Here is an 8,614-nt window from a genome sequence, read left to right as displayed (position 1 = left end):
CTTTTCAGATTTTCTCTGTCGACTTTCTGCCTTGGGTAGTTAGGAACGCCGCGTAACTCTTTGTGTGATTGATTATACAGGTGTTGGTCGATGTACTCTGTAGACTTAGTTTTTCCCTGGCTTAATGTACTGAAATAGTTTCAGGAAATTACAAAAGTGGAATCTCTGCTGTACATTTGTAATGAAGTGTCATCACATAATTGTATCACCAGGCCCGCCGACAGGGGCCCGGGGCGAAAGAAATCTAGTTATGCCGTAAATCCCGCAAAGCATCTTTAGGCTATATCTTTATTTAATGATAAAAACCATAGTTTTTGGCTTTTCTTTGCATATAGACGCTTGATATATTAAGAACGACTGAAATAATAATTTGAGTAATAATTATTATGTATTTTTTACTTTATAGATTTAATAGATATTTGTTATTACTTTATTAACGTTTTTACGCTTATACTGTGACGTAAAACGGCTGCTGCTATGATTTTGTCTGGTTTATGAGCTCGTTGCTGTCCTAATTTATGATCATTTTTTAAAATAAATTCTTGCAAATGTTAAAAAGAGAGAGAGAGAAAGGGGGGTCCGGCGAGGATGTTTGCCCCGGGGCCCGTGCTGGCTCTCGACGTTCCTGTTTATCACCATCATTAGACACTCAGTCTCTCTTGTCATAGAGAAAAATTTTGTCTTAAAGCTATTTAAAGATCAGATTCTAACTAAACAGTTTAATTCGATTATAACTTTCGATGTAAAAAAAAGAAAAATAAAGAAACTATGGAGATCCTAAACGTATAATAGCATTTATGCTCCTGCTAATGGTCTGCTATCTCGTACGCCCTACTTGTGCTAATGTTTTTCCGCCGTTGTGTTGTGACACAAATACGCATACTGGTTTGCCTTTTTTTCCCCCTGTGTGTTATTTGGAATATCTGGTGACGTATGTGGCTTGGGACTATGGTACACGGTACTTGGAACCCATTGTTTGACTTAAAAATACGGTGTATTAAAACTATTGTTGTTTTTGTTCGATATGCACGTATTTGAAAAGCTCTTTTTCTAATCACAACAGCCAATAAATAAATAAATTTTCGTTGAAATTAAACATGTCTAATTGTTTCTTGAAATTATAAATTGACTATAAGCGAATGAACTGCGTATACGAAACAAGAAAAAATCGCACGGTTTTCTTCCTTTAAATGTATTTCTTACTCAATATTCTCAAAGAGTTTCTGCGTCAGTGTGTTGAAAGAAAACTTTGTTCTCCACGTTATAAATTACATTACTAACAGAAAACGCAAATAATCTGAAATTTGACATTTTAGAAGCACTAAGGATACCATCATAACAAATTCAAAAGAAAAATAACTCCCAATCAATTTGATAAACTCATAAAGGCAGGTTAGACTATAAGCTTTCATAATCATTATAATTACATACAGAAAATACTAAATTGTGACGTGTTAGTGAAAAGGTTAATGTAAACTGTATCCATATGAAACTACCCATATGTGCATAGGCCTACAGTTTAAAAATAGTCTTAATGAATCCGATATTTAAAGATTTAATAATATCTATAAATTTTAAAAAATTACTAAAAGCAATATAGACATATACTAATATGAATAAAAAACATAAAGAGAATATAATCTATGTTTTATAAACAAATTTAAAAATTGAGTATTTTTATTCATCAGCCCGGCTAGCTCAGTCGGTAGAGCATGAGACTCTTAATCTCAGGGTCGTGGGTTCGAGCCCCACGTTGGGCGTAAATATTTTTTTCTTAAGTTTATAATTTTTTTTTTTTAAATAAATTGCAATTTATTTTCACTGTCATAACTAAATTAATTACACATAATTTAAGGCAAATAACTAATTAATATTAGCTTCAATGTTAAAGGAGGAACATTGAAATATACCCACGTTGCCTTGGTGAAAACCAGAATTTACCTTCTGTAAAGAGTTGCTGTTATTGTATTTTTAAAATAACTTCAAATGACTCTAATGTGATATATAACACTTGAAATTTTTAATATATTTTCTCTTCATGACTTAATCTAACGTTAAACTTTATATTATTAAAATAAACGCTTGGTTTTGAAAAGTTTTCAACAGAAAACGTGACTTAGCTGAATCGACAAGAATCGTCTACTTTGATAGATAATACTTGAACTTCCATATTTATTTTAAAAGTATTTTATCTCCATTTCTTAACACAACACTAAACTTTATATGATTTAAACAAAAGCTTATTTTAAAAGCTTTATATCTAAAAACGTGACTTGGTTGAATCGACAAGAATTCAATTTAATACTATCCCATATATGTTAATTATACTGAGTTTGCTTGAGCGTCTTTAAATATGTCGCAAACAAACACTCAGAAATTTACATTACTTTTATCAACGTGGTAAGATATAACTGATGATTTTGATGTACTGGAATTCACTGGCCAACAATCATTTTATTTCAATTACAAATAATAATCTTACATTGTGTTTATACTTAAGATGTTTAATTACATACAGATAAAGTATCCGGCAAAGCCCAGGGTTTGAGTGAAAAAGGTTTCTGAAAGTGTTATAATATCGTAACATAGACAACAGCAAAGATTTCGGACGCGGGTTAGTTCGCAGGTAAAGCTATTAGAGTTAACGAGGCGGATTTGAGTCCGTGAGATATCACAAAGAAATTCACTTTAAGCTATGAGTGAGTTATAAGAGTAACAACCGATCATTTAGCAAGGATAGTGGTGCTGGACTACCCTCCTTCTGATAAGTAATTCAAAGTTCGGGACAGCTATAAACACAATATCACATTCTTTTTATCTGGTTGTGATTAAAAAATTGATTCGAAAAATATGTTAATTGCACTCTAGTTAAGTTTAAGAAGCTTACAAAGTATTTGAAGTGAACATCTGCATTAGGTTTGGGTACTTGAAACATAATTCAAGTTTGATTTACAATTCTGACAAAATTTACGATGTTAATAAAATACAATTGTTATCTATATGACAATATCTACTTAATTGTGTTATAAATAACAATAACAATTTTCATTAACGTACAGAAGAAATAAAAACTTCACAAATATACTATTACTATTTCTCTTCATTATCAATTCAACTTGCACCAGGCCGGTAGCTCAACAGTAAATCTTAGCTCTTATAATGCTAAAAATAGGGTTTTTATACCTGCATTGGACACAGCACAGAGGGCCTAGTGTTTAGCTTTGCGCCAACAAACAATTTAACTTGCCCCAGACAGGTAGCTCAACAGTAAATCTTAGCTCTTATAATGCTAAAAATAGGGTTTTGATACCTGTAGTGGACACAGCACAGAGGGCCCACTGTGCAGCTGTGCGCCAATAAACTATTTAACTTGCCCCAGACCGGCAGCTCAACAGTAAATCTTAGTGCTTACAATGCTAAAAATAGGGTTTTGATACCTGCAGTGGACACAGCACAGAGGGATCATAGTGTAGCTGTGCGCCAATAAACAATTTAACTTGTTAAAAAAATAAATACAACATGACCTATTACTCCAGAAAAAAATAAGTCCCTTTAATTAATTATATTTGTCACAAGCAGTGTTTGAAGTGGGGTGAAGAAGAAGCAGGATGGCTTGTGAAATTTTTGAAGCTGAGTACTATATTCTTGTTTTTCATTTGTATTACATATTTATTATTATAAAACTAACTAAAATGTAAAAAAATTATAAGCTTATTAGCTCAGTTAAGATCAAAGTCGTTCTGCTGTTAACAAGTACAAAAACAGGGATGACTATTTAAAGCCTTTAAAGGTGGGGTAAGTACTCGCTGTAGCAATCTGTCAGAGATGATTTTTGTGTGGTTAGATAAAAAATGCGAATTTAGTGAAATACCACAACTCTATATATTGTGTCGAATTTCGACATGTTATACTACTATATACCTAAATCAAGGTTGTGTTTTTTTTAAAATTTAGCGCTGTCATAAAAATGTTGATAAAAATCCCGAAAAATCAAGCAGTGGTCACAAAATAAGTCTTGAAGCTACAATAACTTATTCAAAACGTTTTTTTTTAAACATAAATTTCGAACATTTTCTCCGTTTAACTACAAGTAAAATCCATTTGGTTAATTTTTATCATAAGTTATGAAAAATATTAATTTAAAAATTGGAGAAACTTTGGAATTGGAAATCTTGTATATATTGCGAACCGTGGTGTCTGTCGGAGCGTTCGTCTGTCTCCCGTTTGAAAAGCTGCGCACGCAGGCAAAGCTCACACATTCACTTATGAAAGACAGGAAAACAGGCATGAATAATGATGATACCAAATTTTATTTGGCAAGCAGGATATTCTACACTAACTTGTTTGGAATTAATCACACTATCATCCACATTTAAAAATGTGACGTAACTCAAAGAATAAAAATGTAGATTTACCGTATGTTGTTGTTGAGTGGATCTTAACACGACTGAAGTGCTCAATAATTACTTTTCGCGGTGGGTGGTATAAGTAGCTTAGAGCTTTGGTTCTTAGTGAAATCAAGAGTGTAATACAATTAAGCTTTTTAAAGTACATGAAATAATTTAAATTGATAGATTAATTTAAACTTCCCCGTCACTGGGGACGGGTACTTTTGCTTGTATGAAATAAAAAAATCTATTTTTTTATTATTTAGGTTTCAGAAACAGGGAGATGTCAGTGCACTCAATGGCAGTAGCATTTACATGTTGAACCCTTTCCTTCATAAGAGCACCTAGCTCAACAGCTTGTGCAGGTCCCCCCCCCCTCCCAATCCACAACGATCTCTCCAATCTTCATCAAACTCACCAACTAACCAATGTGGAAGATCAAGATTTTTCAGAATGTCGATAAATCTTCTTGGATGTAAATTTTGGAGCATTCATGGAGTCCACAATTCTTGACATACTCAACTATTGGATCATCCAACTGGAACCTCTGATTAATCTCACGTATGACTTCTCTGTATAATTCTTTAGCTGATGAATAGATCTTGATGATTTCTTTATGATTCGTACCAGCATCGTTTGTTTTCAAGTCTTCCAGCGTGGACTCTGCAAATATTCCTAGATATACTTTGTTCAATACCCACTCTTCTTTCTTCAGCAAATTTGTAGCATATTTTGATTAGTCTATTTTTACACGTAGCCAATGAAAAAGCATCATTCTGAAATAGAAAGTTAAAATAATTGCTAATTCCAAATGCATAACTCATACACTCAGGCAAGAACTTCTTTGTAAAGATTCTGTAACTGGGAAAAAACAAGCCTACTGGTTTATATAGAATATTCAAAGACAAGTAATGTGTACTATAACTGCAATCCAACTTACAAGCAGTCTATCAATGCATTGCTTCACCAACACTCATCTGGCCTGTTCAGGTACCAGAACCTTATGCATTTTACAGTTTGATAAATATTCCTCAATTTCTACAGTCTAAAGGCTATACAGGTATGGTTTAGTGACAGACTACACATCAAACGATGATCAAGGTTTGAGCCATGGTGTCACTAGATGGACCTTACACTTTCAGTTGTTGACATATTAGAAAAGTGACAGTCAATCGCACTCTTCAATGCTATTTTTGTGATATTAGTTGATGTTGACATATATGTAAATTATATTATGTAAGTTTTTGCTTTATTTTTATATTGCAGTAAGCTAATTTAGATCTTATAACACAATTTTCTTTCATAAACTTGATGTAGTAAGCTATAAGTAGTTATTCTTCAAACGCCCAGTCTTAGATTTCAGGTCTTAAATGAAATTTGTGTATGTTCTGGTGAGAGTTAGATTTTCTCTTTAGTTATATTAACAGCTTTTCTAAAATGAATTATTTCCAACACTTATAGATCTTTTCAGCTAAGATACACCAATTTGTTGCCACCAATAACCTATTTTCTTGTTTGACTCATGACCTAGAGATTAGAAAAACAATTTTTGCCCATCAGAGCAGCTCAGTCTTCTTATAAAAACAAAATGTCTGCTATATGTAAGTATAAAAGTGAGAGAATTTGAATTACAGGGGGATTTTACCTCTTATCTTCTTAAACCTAAATCCACCCTGTTAAATTTATCAGATAATTTTCATATTTCTTCCAAAATGTCTCAAGCATTTTCTAACACGTTTGTGGTTAGAACTTTCATCTGTGCTCATTTTTAACATGAAATGCATTTCTTTCAAAATCAAACGATATTATTATTATTTCTTTAAACAGCATTAAATGTTGTTGTTGTTTGAAGTTAAGCACAAAGCTTTGGATATGCCTCTGCCCTCAATATTAACTGCAAGCCATAGCTGAGCTGAAGTAAAAAGATTAAGTAAATCTACCATCACTGGTACCCTGATAAGTAAACCTCACTACAACTTATGTCATTAAGTAAATCTAACGTCACTGGTACCCTGATAAGTAAACCTCACTACAACTTATGTTGTCAAGTAAATCTAATGTCACTGGTACCCTAATAAGTAAACCTCACTACAACTAATATATATTGTTAAGTAAATCTACCATCACTGGTACCCTGATAAGTAAACCTCACTACAACGTATGTCATTAAGTAAATCTACCATCACTGGTACCCTGATAAGTAAACCTCACTACAACTTATGTCGTTAAGTAAATATAACGTCACTGGTACCCTGATAAGTAAAACTCACTACAACGTATGTCGTTAAGTAAATCAAACATCACTTGTACCCTGATAAGGTAACCTCACTACAACTTATGTTGTTAAGTAAATCTAACATCACTGGTACCCTGATAAGTAAACCTCACTACAACTTATGTCGTTAAGTAAATATAACGTCACTGGTACCCTGATAAGTAAACCTCACTACAACGTATGTCATTAAGTAAATATAACGTCACTGGTACCCTGATAAGTAAACCTCACTACAACGTATGTCATTAAGTAAATCAAACATCACTTGTACCCTGATAAGTAAACCTCACTACAACTAATACGTATTGTTAAGTAAATCTACCATCACTGATACCCTGATAAGGTAACCTCACTACAACTTATGTTGTTAAGTAAATCTAACATCACTGGTACCCTGTTAAGTAAACCTTACTACAACTTATGTCATTAAGTAAATCTAACATCACTTGTACCCTGATAAGTTAACCTCACTACAACTAATACGTATTGTTAAGTAAATCTACCATCACTGATACCCTGATAAGGTAACCTCACTACAACTTATGTCGTTAAGTAAATCAAACATCACTTGTACCCTGATAAGTAAACCTCACTACAACTTATGTTGTTAAGTAAATCTACCATCACTGGTACCCTGATAAGTAAACCTCACTACAACTTATGTCATGAATACACCTGGACCACTTCAAAAGTAAAAAAAAAAGTGAGCATGATCTTCCAAACAAGAAAAGTGTTTTATTTACAAACAAAGACATTTTATTCCAACATACTCGTCTCTTCTGTACAATTTTAATTTATTAAATTCAATGTTTAAGACTAAGATATGGACTATAATTAATATAAATATGTATAAACAACTGGCAGGAATACATTTGGACGACAAGACTAAAGCCAAATGAATCAGAGCAGTAGTTAAAACATAAAATCACAGAATACTTCAATAGAAACCTTGTACTTAACCTGAGAGAAACACTACAGAATACTTGTCCAATATCAAACATAAAGGTCACAAGTGCAGTGGACTTTGTTATATTGTTTCAGTCAAACTAGTTGAAATGTGGAACTTGAATCGTTCAAGCAAAAGAAAAACAAAGCTCAGATTAAATTAATAACAAAATATGTTTTGAAAAACCAAATCCTTGTTTGAACCAATTTAGCTAGAAAGTGGCATTACTCAGTTTAGTTTAGTTTTTAGCTTTATAGTAATACTCTGAAGTGTTTATAAAAATAGTAAAAATAACTGGTTTTAGTACTTATAGTTTTATCGATACACAAAACAATTTTTATGCATTAAAAAAGGTTTATAAAACTACAAATACACGTCTTTAATGATAGATGTTTAGTTTGGTCCCTTGAAAGTTTTAATGAAATGAACAAAACACTGTACACCCTCTTGAAGCACCAGAAAACGTTTTGCATCTTTAAGTAAAATCAAGAGAAAATCAAAGTTTGGAGCATTTACGTTTTAAACCTGTAAAAAAATCAAAGAACGTAACATTAGTTCTACAGATATAAATAAACAACACAAATGAAACCGTTAAATGATTGTGTTATGCTCAACAGATACTAAAGGTAAAATAAACACTTATAAGCTCATGCAACACAATCTATGCCATTCTTGTGAAAGATTTTACTTAGATAAAAAGTTCATATATTATCGTTAATTAACTTTCACTTATGAATTTGTCATTTTAAATGTTAGAATAATTCAATAAAGTTACATGAATGCTAACCCTACATTATATTCGTATGTTACAGTTCATATATTAGACTGAAATCTAGTAGCAAGTAAATATAATATGGAGTTGGATTAGAAGTATAAGTTCTTTAACTGTATTTTTACATTCTATTTAAAACTACATTTTATTTAATTGAGAAAGTTTGTTTGTTTGTTTTGGAATTTCGCGCAAAGCTACACGAGGGCTATCTGCGCTAGCCATCCCTAATTTAG

General features: G+C 32.2%; 1 protein-coding gene and 1 non-coding gene across 2 annotated transcripts in view; one reads left to right on the top strand and one right to left on the bottom strand.

The window, feature by feature from the left end:
* The first annotated feature begins 1,687 nt into the window (after positions 1–1,687).
* On the top strand, positions 1,688–1,760 carry Trnak-cuu. The gene has a single exon. It is a non-coding gene; the product is annotated as a tRNA-Lys (tRNA).
* A 5,678-nt stretch (positions 1,761–7,438) lies between these two features.
* Positions 7,439–8,614, bottom strand: part of LOC106468029 (formin-like protein CG32138) — a 91,985-nt gene continuing 90,809 nt past the window's right edge. The window contains exon 27 of the mRNA XM_022396333.1: positions 7,439–8,134. The gene's annotated coding sequence lies outside the window, so the exon portion shown is untranslated. The remainder of the gene's footprint in view (positions 8,135–8,614) is intronic.

Source organism: Limulus polyphemus, unplaced genomic scaffold (genome assembly GCF_000517525.1).
Source record: "Limulus polyphemus unplaced genomic scaffold, Limulus_polyphemus-2.1.2 Scaffold2841, whole genome shotgun sequence".
NCBI lineage: Eukaryota > Metazoa > Arthropoda > Merostomata > Xiphosura > Limulidae > Limulus > Limulus polyphemus.
The sequence above is the reverse complement of the archived record's forward strand: the minus strand, read 5'-3'. Positions and strand labels throughout refer to the sequence as shown.